This window comes from Otolemur garnettii, unplaced genomic scaffold (assembly GCF_000181295.1).
Source record: "Otolemur garnettii isolate 467f Iridium unplaced genomic scaffold, OtoGar3 scaffold00003, whole genome shotgun sequence".
NCBI classification, from domain to species: domain Eukaryota; kingdom Metazoa; phylum Chordata; class Mammalia; order Primates; family Galagidae; genus Otolemur; species Otolemur garnettii.
Window position 1 is genome coordinate 33,314,603 of NW_003852398.1, and position 18,211 is coordinate 33,332,813.

General features: G+C 44.7%; 1 protein-coding gene across 3 annotated transcripts in view; it reads left to right on the forward strand.

Moving 5' to 3' along the window:
• The window catches only part of FGF1 (fibroblast growth factor 1), a 93,484-nt gene that overhangs the window by 47,070 nt on the left and 28,203 nt on the right, over nt 1-18,211 (forward strand). The window contains exon 1 of one of the 3 annotated variants that reach the window (XM_023515679.1): nt 3,002-3,207. The exons of the other annotated variants lie outside the window; for them this stretch is intronic. The gene's annotated coding sequence lies outside the window, so the exon portion shown is untranslated. Of the gene's footprint in view, nt 1-3,001; nt 3,208-18,211 lie in introns of those variants that run through there. 3 annotated transcript variants of the gene reach the window in all.

Consider the following 18,211-nt stretch of genomic DNA (forward strand, 5'->3'; position numbering starts at 1 on the left):
CAGAGGTTTATAAACATGTGCATTATGTGTATGTACAGGAACACTCAATGCTTAATGTCCCAAAGGGGTGGTGAGAATGTGACCTTATATTATAGACTCTCAACAAGAGAGCAAAGCATTGGAACATGGTGGTTCCAATGGAGAAGGTGGAAGAGGTTGCTTGGATGACGTATTATGGAAATAGAGCTAATGAAACTTTCTGCTGAATTGAATAGGGATAATCGGCGAAGGAGAAAGAGGGAGAGAAAATGACTTCTCCATTTGGGGACCGAGGTGCAGAGGACATTTACTAAGATGAAATATTTGGGAAAGAGAAGCTGAGGAGTTGGGCAAGGGAATCAACCGTTCTGTCTGCACCATATTACATTTAAGATAATTACTGGGCCTGGCAGTGAAGAGGCTGAGCCGGCAGTGGGATGTAGTATAAAATCTAGCTATAGCCAATCTCTCCTTCCCCTCCTTCCCCATGAACTCATTCTATGTGAGCTGTCTTTAAGTCAAAGTGGACTGTTTTCTTGTTCTCAACTTGCATTTTCCCAATTCTGTTCCTTGCCTATGCTGTATCCTCTGCCCAGCGCACCTGCCAATCTTGGGTTTTTGAAATTCTGATCATGTACACAAACTATCCAAGTAATCCTCCTCCCAAATCTCTGCATGAGTGATGGGAGCTCCCATTAAAACTAGATTCCTTATGTGACAGCTGTCACTTATTTATTTCTTTTTCACTGTCATTTTTGAAAGATGATCGATACTTCAGCGTACTTATCTCCTATGCTGAGCTGTGAGTTCCTGGAGGGCAGGGCTTGCATCTTTTGTTCTTTTTCCCTTCTTTCTTTCAATATCTTCCATGTATCCTAAAGTGTGCTCAGTTCACAGAAGGCTGCTCATCAAATGTGCTAAATAAATAATTAGAATAGTCCTGAGATGACTGAGGTTAAATTAGTTACTGCTGATCAAAGAGAGGTGACTGTCTTAGCCCCAGAGGAACTGACGATGGCTTTGTCTCTGGTTCCTTGGCATAGAACTACCCCGTGCAATGCAGAGTCTCAACACACAAACATTGTGTACCTCCATACATGGAACCTGCTTTAGGCGAAGGGCATATTTTCATATTCTTTAAAAAAATAGGGATTTAATTGATGAACACACTAAAGAAGCCTATTATTAGAAAAGTGGTATGTTCCTTCCTAAGAGGAAAGTCCTATCTATACTGGTTTTGTTATCACCACTGCCACCCGTGTATAACTTTTATAAAACTAGACTTTGGTCCACTTCGCTTTCAGGAGATGCTTGTGCATTATGCTGGGGTGCTGGAAACAGGTGTTGAGCCCTCATTGTTTTGTGACCTTATGCCCAAGCTGTCCTTGAGGCGTCATTAAAATCAGACTGATTTATTCTAACACGGTCTGTTTCACAGTGTGCCAGATCACGGATTCTCAAGTGGGGAGGAAATGATGACTGGGTTGTGGGGTCTTGGTACACAAGACCCCTGGAAAGTGAGAGGAAGATGAGATAGAAATGGGGAGCTGTGACCACGGAGAGTGGCTGGGCTGTGGCCTGAGCTCAGGAGGGTGTCAGAGGTGAAGCATGACTCCTGGAGGAAGGAGGCCCAGACAGGCTGAGGGAGGGTAACAGACAAAACAAAGGAGGCGGTTGGAGGAAGATGGGGAAAGGCCAACATCATTCTGACAGCAGCTATCACCTACCGAGCGCTGATGACACGCCAGGCACAGTGATAAGGACTTCCTACAGACTGTCTCATATCTTATCCCGATGGAGTAGGTACTATTGTTTTACTCATGTTACACGTCAGGAGCTTGAGAATCAGAGAGGTTAAATAACTTGCTTGGGGTCAGAGTCAGTAACTAGATGTGCTGGGATTCAAAGCCTGTGCTCTTAACCACTGCTTCTACCACCTTCTGTTACTGATTCAGGGGCACGTCCTCCCACCATGTCTGCTATAGGCTGAGGAATGCAGTGTCTCCCGCACCTCAAATAGCCAGGTGCTGGGTGATGAGCTAATTCAGAGGTGCAGCTCCCAAGCCCTGCTATGACTGAGCTGTCTGCGGCGCTGTGAGCACTCGGCGAAGACGGAGATGCTCTCATCCGCCATCAGGGAATACTCACGGCATTGTGCCGGGCCCCACCTAAATGTTTTTTTATTGTCTGCCCTTCACCATGAGTAATGCCACTTTCCATTTTAAGCTGGGAGCTTCAGTAGATGACCGTGTTACATGCCAGGGTTTAAAGCTAGGAGCTGCCTGGGAATTACTCACCCACTTCAAGACGCAGCCAACAACGCACCCTCCCACTCAGGATGCTGCTGGAAGATCCTTGCCAAGGCTAAAGGAAATCTGGTTTCCCTGGAATCAGGCTTGGTTTGGTGCCAGGATATCAGAAAGCCTGCGAGTTCACTGGTTCTCCCAGTGAAACAACTGTGCTTGTTTCTGGTCCCTTGGCATATGCTAAAGGTTGTCACTTGTTCATTCATTTGCATTTGCTGAGGACCTACTGTGTGCCAGGCGCTCTGCCCTATGATGAGATGCTACCATGAGCTGAACAGCTTTAGTCCTTATCCTTAGGGAGTTAACAGTCTGGGGTAGGGGAGGGGTGGGATTAGCAGACAACCGAAAGAATATGAGAAATGATATGATGTAGAAGCTGAGGGAACCAATAGCCGGAGGATTTATGCCAAGGCAGGTGTGAAGGACAAGGAGGACATGGCTAGGTTTCTTCATATTAATCAACCAAAATTGACTTGGAAAGAGAATTTAGAGCACATGGAGTTACTTACAGAGTTACTGGTAAGGTGTGGCAGCCCCAAATCACACTGGAGGGATGGGGCAGTCAGACAAAGATGTGTGTGTATGTGTGTGTGTGTGTGTGTGTGGTGGGAAGTGAGGGGTGGGTGGTAACTCTCAAATACATGGGGTGGGGAGTCAGATGCTAAGCAGTCAAAAAAGATGACAAATTTCCAAGACAGCAGGTAGAACTATGGAAGGTGGGGAGCAGAAGGCTGTCTCAGGATGACCTAAGATATTCTGAGTCAGACAAACCAAAAGGAACAGCTTAAAGAGAGCAGCGACTTACTGAGGCGAACAGGCTCCGGGGCCAGGAGGCCAGGCTCTCGGGGATTCCTCAGGGAGCCATTTACTGCTCAAGGAAAGCCTCTGCCACCTTGCAGGGAGGCCAGCCAGGTGCCAGCAGGTAAGTAGGAACTATGGTTTAAGCTTTTACTTTTTTAAAAGTGCTCCAGGGGACATTCTGGAAAGTAGCAATTCTCACTTTGAGTTTTGAGATTACAGAGCTCAGCTAGATCCGAAAAATGTTCTCCACGTGGTAACTGGAAAAGATGTTTAGGACAAGTGACTAGGATGATGGTAACAGTCAGCCTTTACTGTTGTGCTAACACGAGCTTACATGCATTATTTTCTTGATTCTCCTAAGAAGCCTAATAGTTCATAGATGGACAGACCAAAGCATACAGATTTTAAATGCCTTGGCTAAGACCCCATGGTTAGCAAGTTGTGGAGCTGGGAAGCAAATGTTTTACTAGTAATAAAACTAAGAGTCTATTGATAGAAGACATGAAAAAAGTGAAGATCAAGTGAAGAAAACTGGCCATCTTAGACGGAAAAATCACTTTTTCTATGCTAAGTGCATAAGGGATTGAGAGCCTAATCCCTTAGCTCTCACCACTCTCATGGGTACCATTTTGAATGTTAGGGTCAGCTATTGCTTCCCACTAAGAAATTTTCAAATTTTATCCAAGAGGAAAACGCCCTGTTTTCCTACAGGGAGCCTTGAGCGAGAAACTAGGAGCAGAAGCTCACGGTATTGACCCCTCAGTTGCAGCAAGACACACACACATATATATTAAAAATATATGTCATATTTTTAATTGGTTTTTTAAATAAAAAATTTCACTTGAATATATGAATAAGATATGCTCCTTATAAAAAAAATCAGGAAATATCAGAAAATATGAAGAAGAAAAGAAATCACCTATAATCTTACCACCTAATTATAGCTGTTGCCGTATTTTGGGATGTATGTGTTTATAGTTGGGGTGGTGGTGTATAATTTGTTGTCTTTTTTCCCAATGCATACACATTGATATTGTCTTTTAAAATCACAATTCTTGATGTTTTAAATAACTGCTATTGCCACAATTTAGCTCTTTTCTTCCAAATCTGTTAATATGGAATTTAAACCGATTTGTTCAAAGGAGTGGGCAGAAGCGTGGGGGGTTCCTGGGGTATATAGTGTATGTGAAAGTGCCTGGGCCTTTTAAAAGAACTTGGCTTTTCCTTACTTATGAATATTACTAGCTGGTAAGCATGACCTAATCAGGTGGCCATGGATTTATTAGGAGAGACTTACTCCACAACCCACCACATGCATGACACTCAATAATGTCATGAAGACAGAAAGCAGAAGAGCAGTTGCTAGGACTCAGCCCCGTGTGGAATCTTTGTTCTGATCTCACTTCCCTTTATTAGCCCGGGGACCTCACCTCTTCCCACACCCCAGCCAAAGGCAGTTCAAAATGTCACAGTCCCACACACACAGTCGTCCTGGCATCTCCTCTCAGAGTTCACATGGCTCAAGCCAGCACAAAGCCTGGTCTGTCTGGTGGCTGCTGCTGTCAATTCTTGTCATACTATGTGCCACCTGTCTTCTGTCCTTTTCCCAAATTATCACAATGAAGTCCTACCAGTTTAGGAGCACTGTAGGTCCCCGCTCCATAGCACAGACATCTGTTTTGTGTTGGGAATCAGTGGCCGCTCAAGGAGCTTGCACGATGCAGCTGGATTTGCTGATGCAAACAAAGTTGCTTGCATGTTTTCTGACCCTGAAAAGGCCTTCCAGAACTATCCCCTCAGGCCTTGGTCAGGACTTTACCTCCAGCCCAAAGGGAGGAAGGAAATGGACTTGAGTTTAGTTAATGAGTTACAGGCAGGAAAGAACCACAGCACCTGGTTCTTCTCTTTCCTGTCTGTTTCCATGTAACCCTTTTCTTCTGGGCCATTCCTTGTCCTAAAGTAAGGAGATGTCATTGCCAAGAGCATCCGTTTGGTGACCTGGGAAGCCAAGGGCCAGCTAGTTCTTCTGACAGTGACATTGTTGGATGCCCTAACTTGCTCTCCTAGAAAAGGGCTCTTCTTAACTCTTGCTTTTTTACTTTGTTTTCTTGTGCTTCATTAAATTTTCTTGTTACTTCCAAAAGCAAACCCTTAAACAATAAATGTACCTACTGGAAAGACTAATTATCCCCAGCACCACCTTTGGTTCTAGTTTTTAGCTCCATGAAATTCATGAGATTATTCCTACACATTCTATTTGCAAATAAAAATTAAGCAAAAGTTCAGATGTAAAGTACCTCTTAACCCTAAGAGTTACTTAATTTCTCAATATCTCCATTTTCTCAGCAGTAAAAATGGGGATAATACTATCTTTGCTGTGCTGCTGTTATGATAAATCATGAGATAATACACTGTACATAAAGTACTTAATACCATACTGTGAATAAATTAGGTTCAACTAGGTATATATGTTTCATTTTTATACTGTATTTACCTTTAAAATCGCCATTTGTGGCAAGTGATACTGGTTTTACATTTTCAGTACTGATAGCAAGTTTCCATTTAAAATAATTCTTTTTTACCCACTAAGAATAATTTGTTAATTATAACACATTTTTATTTTTTTACTTTATTTATTTATTTATTTTTTTTTTTTGCAGTTATTGGCCGGGGCTGGGTTTAAACACACACCACCTCCGGCATATGGGGCCGGCACCCCACTCCATTGAGCCACAGATGCCACCCTAATTATAACACTTAATGATATTTGTGTCATATCTTCTTCTTTAAGAAAAATGAGTGTGAATTCTATTGCCTATATTTGATTCCTCCCTTTTCTCAAGGACAGCTATTATCTAGAGGCTACCCCTTCCCATACCACCCATACGCACACACAAATATAAACACATTCATAATATATACCCTGTCAAATTAAAATACTTTTATAAAATGTAAATATCTCAAAAACGCTATACATTATTGTTTTACAAGGTTCCAAAATATGCATAAATAAGTTATATTGTTTGTATCATATTATCACACGCTAAAATGAATTTCAATTTAAAGACTGATTGAACTTCAAAAATATTAATTAAGTAACAAAAAACTGATTCCAGCTGTATCTACCTAGATTATTCAGGTCAAAACATTTTGAATATATAGAAAATAAATCCCCTCAAAAAAGAAAGTTGAACTTGACCTTGGAACTGAAAAAAATGTAACCTAAAAATGTATTCCCTTATATTAATTTGAAGTGAAAAAATAATAAAATATTTGTATGCATTTATACAAAAAATGATAAACACAAGGAGATAAGAAACCCCAACCAAACCCTGAATCAACCAACCAACCAGACAGCAGCAATCTCAGCACAAACATGAACGCGAGAGTTGGAGGGTGATGCAAGACAATTTGCAGTGGGTTTTTACCTCCACTGAGTCCAAAACAGCAAGACAGAAAGTTAATCCTCACTGCCCCTTCCCCTTCCTGTGCCCACTACACTGCTTTTCTTATCCTGGTAAGCCCCCCTGAAAAATCTCAAATCATTCAACAGTCTCCTGTAGAAGCAGCACCTAAGTGTAGGGTCTATAAGCTCCAAAATGACCTTTCCCTTCCCTCTTCTCTTGTGGCAATAGGCATGTCTCCAAGGTATTCTCCAGAAATCCTAGTTATTCGATTTAATAAACATCAACAAATATTCATGGAACATCTATTAAGTATATGGCAAGAATGTACATCTATGGGAGAAGGGAGTGCACGAGACCCAATCCCTGCCCTTGAGGAGCTGAAGGTTCAGCAGGGAGGCCAGAGGATGCAAATAACTCTAATTGCAGGGTAGGATGCAGAAACAGCCAACATGAACAGGATGCCACAGGGGGAAATGGTGACTTTTGGCGTGGTAGCGATCAAGACAGATTCAGGATGGAGGCAGCACTGGTCCCCTGAGAAGCATTTGTCCTTTAAAAAGATTATATGAACTCTTATGCTTCCTCCCCAGTTGGTGGGGTATTTTGAGTCCCTGTTCATTCTTAGCTAACAACTGGGAGAAGGCTCAGCATCCTGTTGTTTGTTTTTCGAAACATGCCAGCTCCTTGCTTGCCAGATTCACAGAGTCTCCTGTAGTCAGCAAGACAGACTTAGAGGCATGTGGCTCTGTACACATCCCTGACCCCACCTGGCCAAGGTCTTAGCTCAAAGGTCACTTGCTCAGAGAGAACCCTGATGACGCTCACCCTCCAGCCCCACTGTCTCATTTTAGCTGGGAGATATGGGGATGAGCACATTTTGAATTTTCTTATTTAGCTGTTCACTTTTTTAAATTTTCATATCTCCCCCCATAAGAATAAAAACAGATAATGAAAGTGGGAACTTTGCTCTTCTTGTTTGCAAGCAGGAGGTGATATCCCATGTGGCTTTAATTTGCATTTGCCTAATGATTAGGGATGTTGAGTATTTTTCATGTACCGTTGACCATTTGTATGTCTTTTGAGAACAGTCTGTTCAGATTATTTGCCCATTTTTACTCAGGCTGTCTGTTTTCTTACTATTGAGTTTCTTATATGTTTCGTATTTCAACCCCTTATCAGACACATAGTTGTAAATGTTTTCTCCCACTGCATGGGTTTTCTCTTCACTTTGTTGATTGCTGCCTTTGTTGGGCAGAAGGTTTTTAGCTTGATGTGATCCCATTTGACTCTTTTGCTTCTGTTGCCTGTGCTTTGGGGATCAATCATATCCAAACAATCGCTGCCTAGACCAGTGTCAAGAAGTGTTTCTCCTTTGTTTTCTTCCAGCAGGTTTACTGATTTGGGTCTTATATACAAGACTTTGATCCATTTCAAGTTGGGCTTTGCATTTAGTGTGAGTTAAGACATATTTATTAAGCATATATTGGAGCTATGTGGTAGGAATGTGCTAGATGCTGGGGAGGAAAAGCTGAGCAAGACAGACGAGGGCTCTGCCTTCAGGGAGCAAAGTCAGTGGGAAAACCATTAAATAACTAGCATGAGGCGGGCTCTGAAGTCCTCAGGAGCATTTTGAGGGGTTGGGGCAGGTGAGAGCGGTGGCAATGCTGTGAAGAGAGATCCAGGCCCAGGGAAACGCAAATTCTAAGGCCTGAGCTGAGCGTGCACTTGGCACACTGGAGTACCAGAAGGTGTTCACTCTTGTTTGAGGCCACTGATGCATTGGAAGCCGGACTGTTGGGCATTCTGTCTTACTCAATACAAAGACCAGGAGAACTGGAGGCAGAGTGGGTCACCAGCGACCCTCAGGAGATGACTAGAATGTGAGCTCTGCTGGCTTTGCTTTGTTCACGGTCTGAGAACGGGGCCAGAATAGAGTAGATCCCTAATGACCATGTGCTGCGTGAATGAATGCAGAGGGTCTCAGCCTTCTCCTCTGGCATCACCAAGTCCCACAGAGTCATAAGGCTAGAGGCATCTTGGTCCACCCTCTCCCTTCCAGGATGTCTATCCTGCCCTTAAGTCTCCCAGAAATGGTACCATTTTGCAGATTTTACAAATTACAGTAGTGTGAGTTGGAAATTCCATTCTTGAGGTCATACTCCTGTTGCTGAGGGAGAAACAATGCATCCAGTCATCCCGTGAGCCCAGGGGAGGATGCAGAAGTGCAGGAATGTCCGTCCCGATGCTCAGCTCTGCAGGCAGCAAGAGCACTCTGCTTTCCCAGTGCTCTGCCAGCTGTTAAGACACCATCGTGCTTCACTTCTAAGCCCACTGCTAATGACAGGTGAGCCCCACATGCCCAAAGCAGCACCATCTCATCTGGAAGTACATTTCCTGCTATCTTTCATGGCAAGATTTTCTAATTTTTCTTTCTGAGACAGAGTCTCACTCTGAGTAGAGTGCCACTGTGTTATCACAGCTCACAACAACCTCAGACTCTTGGAGTTAAGCAATCCTCTTGTCTCAGCCTCCCGAGTAGCTGGACTATAGGCACCTGCTGTTATGGCCAGCTAGTTCTTCTATTTTTAGTAGAGACAAAGTCTTCCTCTTGCTCATGTTGGTCTCCCAACTCTTGAGCTCAAGCAATCTATCCTCCTTGGCCTCCCAGAGTGCTAGGATTATAGGCAAGAGCCACAGAGCCTGGCTGAGATTTTTAAATTTAAGTTTAGTTTATCTCCCAAAACCGTGTATGGCTAAATGTCACCGTCTTGCCCAGCAAAGGCTGCCAGATCAGTGTACCCAGGATATCCTGGCTGGGAACCTGTGAAGAGTGGACACCACGTTTGGCCTATCCAGGCGTTCTCAAACTATAGCCCTCAGGCCACTTGCAGCCTGCCTAGAACATTTATCCAGCCCACCATATGTTTTCACCACCGCTGCCTATCCTGCTTAGCAGCTGACTTGTCCTGGGGCCCGCAGTCCAGCCCTCCAATGGTCTGAGAGACAGTGAACTGGCCCCCTGTTTAAAAAGTTTGAGGACCCCTGGCACGTGCCCCACTCCATCTGAGGCCCCACTTCTTACTTGCCCTGCTGTATCTAGTTCCTGGTTTTCCCCTTTCCTCCAATACTTCACCCAGCAGCCAGAGTGACAAAATGCAAATCTGATGGTGGCACTTCCCAGCCGGCAGGGCTCAGTGCTTTTCCACAGTCGATGGACTGCGTTCCACATCACAGAACGATGCCTGCAGGCTCCTGTGCGATCTGGCCCTGCCGGTGTCTCCAGCCACAGCTCTCTCTCCTCACACAGAATAGATTGCTTTTAGTTACCTAAGAAACATGCTCCTTCTGGACTCAGGCCCTCTGCTACCTTCCCCTCCCCACTCACTAGTAATATATAAATACCTCTTCCTCCAGGAAGTCTTCCCTTCCCACAGGTTCTGTAGGTCTTCATTCTCTGCTCCCACAGTGCCCTGAACTTGGCTACTGTAACACTCAGTTCATTCAAAATCCTATGTGTTGGGAGGGTCTACCCCACTAGAATTCGAGAGCCTCACTGCATCCAACATGCTCACCGCGAGATCCGTCATGTCCTGCACATAATGGGCCCTCAAACGTGTGTCAAATGAACAAACAAGCGCTCAGGTTGCCAAACAGTTGGGAGTAACTTTACCAAATACAATAAGCGGCAAGGAGAAACCTGAGCATAACAGGACGTCAACGACATCCCAAGTCACCCGACCTTCCTAACCCTGAAGGCCTGATTTCATCTTCTTATGGGCTTATGTGTTGTGATTAGACCCCAGTTAATTCTTCAGAATCAGTTTCTGGCTCAGTTCAGAAAAATCCAGGCCTTTCCACCAGGCAGCACCAGGATCAGCAAAGCACAGCCTTGGGTCAAACCACATGAAGTCCAGACACACTGGTGGGCCCACTGGGGACCTGTGCCTCTCGCTGGAGAGGCAGAAAGCGTCCCTGCTACAGGCTTGCCCAGCAAAACAGGGCCAGAAGGACCAGAGCCTTCACTCGCATCGCCTTGCCCTGTTTTATTTTCATTCCCCCAGCAGCAACAGACAATAACTCAGTAAAGGAAATATGAGTAATGGAAAGAAAGAGAAAAAAAATAAACATATCAAAATGGGCAATGTCCCCAGGGCCACTGCTTTTAAAGAAAACAAGAGAGTAGATTTGGAGATATTTCAGTGACTTTGCTAAAAGGAAAAAAATAATCAAACTCACTCTATTCTTCTAGGCTGAATTGCTTTCCTCTGATCTTGATGTAGAAAAAAGGCTATCCCAGACCAGGGGTTCCCATACTCTGGTGTGCGGCGGAACACCCTGTGGAGTCTTGTTCAGTGTGCAGGCCCAGCCCCAGCTCAGCAACAAATCCAAACCCCCTGGGGAGGGAGCTTCCCATGATTCCCATGCAGGTGGGGCCCACTCTGGCAGGAAACTTTAAACAGCTCAGGTACGAAGCTCAGATCTGCTCCCGGGAGCTCCAAAGTCAGGTGCTGAAAACCTTGTTCAAAGTAAAATACCACAAATAGACTTAGGATATGTAGAAAAATGAAGACTGTTGACTTCACCTTCTGGTGCAAGTGGGAGAGGGCATGGGGGTAATGTGCTATTTATTTTATTCACTTGTGTTGATGATGACTGAGCTGCCCCTGTAGGCAGGGGACTTGTGCAAGGTGCAACAGGAAAATGATGAAGTCAGCGCCTTTGAGCAAGACGATGACAACAGCGACTCACATTCATTGAGACTCAGGATGTGCTGGGTGTTTTGCACGTGTTATCTCATTTAATCCACCCAAACTCTCTATGGGGAGAGAGTTTATCCTATTTTATGGATGACAAAACTGAGGCCCCGGGAAGTTGAGTGAAGTACCCAGAGTCAACCAGCAAGGTAGTGCAGAGCCACATTGGAACCGAGGTCTCCCTGACCCTGAAGTCAGGTCGTGGGAGTAGGAGCCTCCCTTAGGATACTCAGCCCCTGCCTTTCTAATGCTTACAAATAAACGGAAAAGGCCTAAGAAAATCAGAAGAATAAGAACAAATTAGCAGCATTAGCAAAAACACGGGATCAACCTGGGGACATCTGGAGTCTTGCCCTGCTCTGGTTAACTACCTGGCATACTCTTTGTTACAAGGCATCATGAAAAAACTGGCTGTAACCAAATTGACTATTTTCCTCCCTCCTGTACAGAAGGGTGGAGCCAGTGCGTTTTTAGAGAAAGCCAAGCAGTCCTATTACCCAGTTCATGTGGAGGAGTACAGGGGCTGGAGGCTCCACAGTCCGAACCCAGAGAGAGGCTTCATTATTTTTGAATTCTCAAAGTAAGAAAGATATTAATAATATTATTCGTGGTGAACTCATCACAAGCTGGGTACTGCAGTATTTCCTTTACACATTATTACCAATGTTGATCTTTACAACTCTATGAGTAAGTACTATGCAGATGGGGGAAAGACTGAATGAGGCTAAGCAACTGGCCTGTGGTCATCTATCTCTTCAGTGGGGAGGGGTCTGAATCATAGCTGTGATTCTAGGCTGTCTCTTTAAGCACAAGGACAGGCACCGTTTGGAATGAGCAAGAATTCTCACCTGTCCGCCAGTTTTTACTAGGCTGTGCCAAGCCTCAGCCAGTATTTACTGCCTTCAAAACCTTATGCCCAGTGCCAGGCACAAAAGACTAACATTTAATGAGTGGGAGATCTGAAACCCTTCTTGAGAAATTTACAAATGGACAGTAGGTAAAGGGGCCACACATAAAACCTGGAGGATTGTACAAGAGATCTGGATTAAATAAAGTCACCAATGCCTGCAGGTGCCTGGAGGAGGTGACAGTGGTGCAAAGGAGTAGAGTGGCCCGTGAAGGGTCGGAGGCACAGGACACCCCCAAGGCTGCTCTCAGCCAGTGCTGCATCAGGCAGTCTGCTCCCCATTAACCTGGGCACACTGGACTTGGGCAGGGGTCCCAGGCCTACACTGATGGAAAAGTGTCCCTCAGGTTGTGCCACATGCACAGACGGGTGCGCTGAAATTCCAGGAATGGTGCCACACATCCTCAGAGCAAGTTCTGGCAAAGGGACCAAGGCTCCCATTTTGGGAGTGGCTTTGGAAACCAAAATCAGCAGATGTAACACTTTTAATTTGTCCACTACCTTGAAGGGTAAATATATAAATCAGAGAGGAAGTACAGATAAGTCAAGGAAGAAAAATGGAACTTCTGTCCTATCAGGTACTAACTTAATGTTTTAGCACAAACCTTAACAAAATTTACGTGCTTTCCCCAGTAATCCCATGTGCATAAATTCTCCCTAAGGAAGAAAGGAGATAACGTGCAAAGATGACTGGAGGGCTCTGGTTATAACAGTGACAACAGTCAACAACCTAAATGTCTAACAGCAAACGTTTAGTTAATAAACGTTCTGCATGTTAGGCAGCTATTCCAGATGCAGGTGTAGATTTATATTTCCTAAAGAAAAAATTATTAATGTACTGTATAAAGTCAGATCATAAAACAATAGCTCCATAGCTGACCACCTCCCTAACTTGACACTAATTTTCATAGACCAGACATGCACCCCATGTGTGTATCAGTACAGTAGAGCCTGTACCTTATGTTGACCACCTCTGTATGGTGACCAGCTTGCTACAGTCCCTTGGGGCGGGTCAACTTACAGAGGTTCTCCTGCGTGTGTATGTGTGTATGATTCCACTTTACAAAATAGTCAGACCTCAGTGAATAGAAAAATTAGCAATCAGAAGCTGTCACTGGTGGATTCGATCAGGGACAATCTTCTTAAACTTTTTGTTGCTGTTTATCTGTATTTTCCAATTTTTCTATCATTCTTTTAAGGATTTTTATTTCTAGAAAACTTTTTATTGCTGTTCATCTGCATTTTCTAATTTCTCTATCATTCTCTTAAGGGTTTCTATTTCTAGAAAACTTTGTATTGCTGTTTATCTGTATTTTCTAATTTTTCTGTCATTCTCTTAAGGGTTTCTATCATTCATTTAAGGGTTTCTAAGTGGACTGACATCTCCTGCTTTTTTGTTGAATTGATACAATGGTAAAGCATCAGACCCTCATATTAACTCTTTGCTTCCCAAAGTATGGGACATGGGTCCCTGCTGATACAGGAGAAGTTCTGAGCGGTACTAAGACGTATATTTCAGTAACATCGCAGAGAGAAAGGGAGCCCCATGTTAAGTCTCCTTAAATTATTTTGCTTATTCAAGGAGAAAACTTTGTCTTGGGCCAATTATGTTTCAGGTCCCCTAGAAGAACTGCTGTTCTCTCTTTATAACCAAAAGAGCTCAGCAGGCAAGAAGCCGCTCTGAGCAGAGTCAGTAGCACTGTTGTCCTTCCATTGTATCTATCTTTAGGACTGCCTTCTATTTATAGGCAATTTTTGCAATTATACTGGGGAGATAAAATTTCCCTTAATTAAGGAAATTAGGTAAAACTGCTTGTCAGTAATTTTAAAAATATTTTAAAGTAAGGAATTTGGTAAGAGGATAATGATCAGAATGATGAAGGCAGCATATCTGTTATTGAAGTCAGAGGAAAGTGGCATTAGCCTCTGGTGACAATAAAACCACCCCTACTGGAATATCAGTGTGCACTAGAATACCCAATAGCTCCCCCGGGCCTTGGTTTCTATCTTCTCATGTTTAATATAAAAACAATAGCACGGAAATAATAGATCGTAATTTGCTCAAGTGATGACCCAGCCAGTGGGGGGATAACTTCAGAATAGGATCCTGAGTATCCAGATAAATCCTGCTGGGGGATGACTGCAGGGAGAGACTCCTAAGAGCAGATACAATTTCTTTGCAATGCTTGCCCTGAGGAAAGAGGCCCTTCCACAGGAAGAAGGTCAAGTCTCATCTATTTTTATAAGAGTATTTCAAGTGGTTAGTAGACTTATTTCCTGTGGTTCCCAGGAATTATGCAGCAGGCTCTCAGGAGGATGTTGGTGATAGGAACAGGGACTTGATGAGTGAGAATCAATAATTATCTCTATATTTGCTTCACTTTTTCCTATAAAAATAATCTAAGGGAAAAACATTTGTTTTAGAAGAGCAAGGTTCACTATACCAGAGAGCAGAATTAAATATGAAAGTCCCTTAGTGTGCAGCAGAGTCCTTAGGTCAAGATTTTGCAAGCTGAAAATTTATCTATTCATTCACGACCTCCCTCTCATTTACTGAACAAATATTTGAGCAATTCCTCTGTGCTGGTCACTGGCCATCGTCTGAGGGCCGGGGAGGGAGTGGGGAATAAACCACGGCTTCTGTCCTCCAGAAGCTTACAGTCTAGGGGGGGAAAAAGACATCAAAGAAGGAAACACGCGGATGGATGGATGATTAATTCACACAATAGTAAGTGTTAGGAAGAAAAAGAACAGGAGGCTGCAAAAGGCAATCATGGGGGAAGAAGGGGTATTGGACTTAGATGGGGAACCAGGGGAGAACTCTGAGGAGGTGGCACTTCAGCTGCCATCTGAAAGGTAAGAAGGAGCCAGCAGTAGAAACAACTGGGAAAGGACATTGCCAGAGAGAGGACAGTCTGTAGGAAGACAGTCACATGGAGAAGACTTCAGTGGGCTCAGGACCCAAAGGTAGGTGGGGTGGCTAGACTGTAGGGGCAATGAGAGAAAGTGGCAAGAGGTGAGGCAGACATGCAGCATCTCAGGCCACGGTAAGGGTCCCGATTTCACTTTCTGGGAAGGGAAAGCCATGGAGGGATTTAAGCCAGGAAGTGGCCAATCTGATGCAGGTTTGCAAAGATCTCTCCGGCTCTGTGTCTAAAAATGGTAGGAGGGGCCCAAGAACTAAAGAGGGGGCTATTTCGGGAGGTAAGACAGGAGCTGAGGGTGGACAGGGCCAGCTATTGACAGTGATCCGGTTATAATATGTACATTTGTAACTATTCACCAGAGTCAAAGGGCTTGATTCACAGACCTCAGAGAAGTCAACCAGCTAACAGGGCTAGGATTAGGCTAAGATGAGGGAGGCATTTGCTTTAGCCAAACATTGTACTCAGCACTCAGGGTAAATAATACTTTAATGCAATATTTTTCAAAAATCCAAAAAATTTTTTAAGAGAAAGTCTCGCTCTGTCACCCCGGCTATAGTGTAGTAGCACCATCACTGCAACCTCAAACTCCTGGGCTCCAATGGTCTTCCTGATTCAGCCTCCCAAGTAGCTGGGACTACAATTGCCTGATACCAGGCCTGGCTAATTTTTCTATTTTTTGTAGAGATTGGGTCTTTCTCTTGCTCAAGCTGGTCTTGAACTCCTGGCTTCAAGTAGTCCTCCTACCTCAGCCTCCCAAAGTGAAAAATCCAATTTAATACAAGAATGCCCACGATGATCACCACCACCAAAACCCAGCAGAATGAATCACAGTGATGACAGGGTAATGTGCACAGAGCAAACCTGGGCAGGACCCACACTCGCGGGGTGAACAGTTACATGGTGCAAGACAGACGGTAATGAGCAAACAAGTCAATAACATCATAAATTATCACAAATGCCACGATAGAAACACATTTAGGTCTGAGGTGGAGGACAGAGAAGTGAGGAGGGCTTCCTTAGACAGGGGGGAGGCAGGGAGCGGGGATGGTCCAAGATAATCAGACTCAGGAGGCAGATCCCTTACCTGAAAATGCAACTCGTTAATAAGAAATTTTGCAAATGAAATCCATCAAACTGCCTGTACAGTGGGAAATTTTATAGCCTAATGGCTTACTCCTGTGAAGAACATTGTGAAAAGCAACACCCACGTGTTCATTTATTTGTTTTCTGTGAGAACAGATCTATAGAAAAGTTATTCTCACCACTGAGGGTTCAAGAATAGTACAGTATCATGAAAACATTGGGGAAAGTTCTGCCTTTCATCCGCCCCACCCCGGGGGCCTATCTTAATGTCTGTGGGTTCCACAGAGCAAATTCCAGAAGAGCCCCTTGGACCTGCCCATGCTAAGGAGGAGCCGAGGAATGCAGAGCTTTCAATGTCAAGAGGAATTATGTGCAAAAAGATGGCAGCACGGAGAAGTCTGGAGAAGTCACTGACGTTTTTTCTCCTCACTTACTGTTGCCTAATCTGCTTTCAAAGGCTTAAAAATTCTCCATTTTTCAAACAACCCCACCCAACACCATGGTTCCCTGATCTCTGAAACATGAGAAGGGAGAAGTGGACACTGAAGGATATAAATGGCTTTGAAAGGTCAGTGAGGAAAAAGAAACAAGCCACCCGAGCGGAAGAGATGAAAGCAAATTGTGCTTTGAGCTACCTGCCAAAATTAAAGCAAACTCCCATGAGAGCCCCATGTGCCGGATGAGTGTTCTGTCTTGGTTATCAGCACCTACCTAGCCTTGTGATTTTTCTGACAAATGGCATCTTGACTGCCATGCGCACCTTCCCGGAGACACCAGATACCAGGGCAGATTTATCTCTTCGTTCAGCTTCTTGGATACAAGATTTCAATGTACTTCCAAGCCCTTTCTTCCTTTATCAGACACCAGTCATTTCCCAGGGCCTTTGGTCATGTTCTCTTGCGCCATCTCCTTCCCATGAACCCACCTGCTCCTGCCAACAGGCGGGTTGTGTGTGGACCTATGTGTCCACACCTGGGAAAACCAGGGACGTGGTCACAGGATGACAAGAGCCATCAGTGGTGCTGAAACAGGGCAAGTGGTGTGAATAGGAAAACAGTCCCCTTAGGACTATTTGTGTGGCAACTGCAAAGAACCTCTAAAAATAGCCCAAGTCCTTAAAAAGAAAAAAATACATCAGGAAACAAGTGTCACATTGTCCTAATGTAGGCTCTGTGAGCACTGGGCTCTGGAAGGCTGGCGGTTGCTAGGGCAAGGGATTATTTTCTTTCTGTCCTCGGCTATAATACTCACCAGGTCCCTTGGCAAATCCTGGGCCCTGCTCCCTGCCTGCTTGTTGCATGGTGCTGAACGCCTCTGTAGGAACATAGCCCTTGGGGCACTGCTGGGGCCCCGTGATCCCCTTTAAGATCCAGAACAGACTGTGACATATGGAGTGAGCTCCACGGGGTTTACATTCCTCTTTCGTATCCAAGGGCCTTAATACACAAAACCGCATGCTGGGCTTGCTAACCATTCTTCCAGAAATGCCTGGATATCATCTGTCTGGCAGAAATGGGAGTTTGGTCCTTTTTGTTTTCTAATGTTTTGAGGAAGGCTGGGCCCTTTGGAAACGAGTCCACCCAAGCAAGGAGCGATATTATAAACGGATGTCCTTGACTGAGGGTTTCGCTTGGGTAAGCTGTCCCTCCTGTCTGCGTCCCACTCCTCTCGGCAGGAAGGAGAGGTGTTCACCTAGCCTGCGACGGAGGAGCAGCAGATACAGAGTGACTCAAAGTACCTGATGTGGCGTACAGGGCAGCCACCCAGGAGGCTATTTACTCCGGAAAGTGCTCTGTGGAACCCACAAAACACAGGCTCTCCCAGCAATGACGGTAACAGCTGGCGTCCCCTAGCGCTGGCGATGGGCAAGCTCCTCCCAGGCCTGGTGCTCTCCCTTCCTCCTGGCACTGTGATGAGACTGGCACTCTTAGCAGCTTCATCTGACAGAGCAGCCACGGGGACCAGAATGGTTAGGTTACTTGCCTGGTTTTCAGGTAGTAAATAACACAGCAGAAACCCAAATCCAGGTGTCTGACAAGGGAAGCTT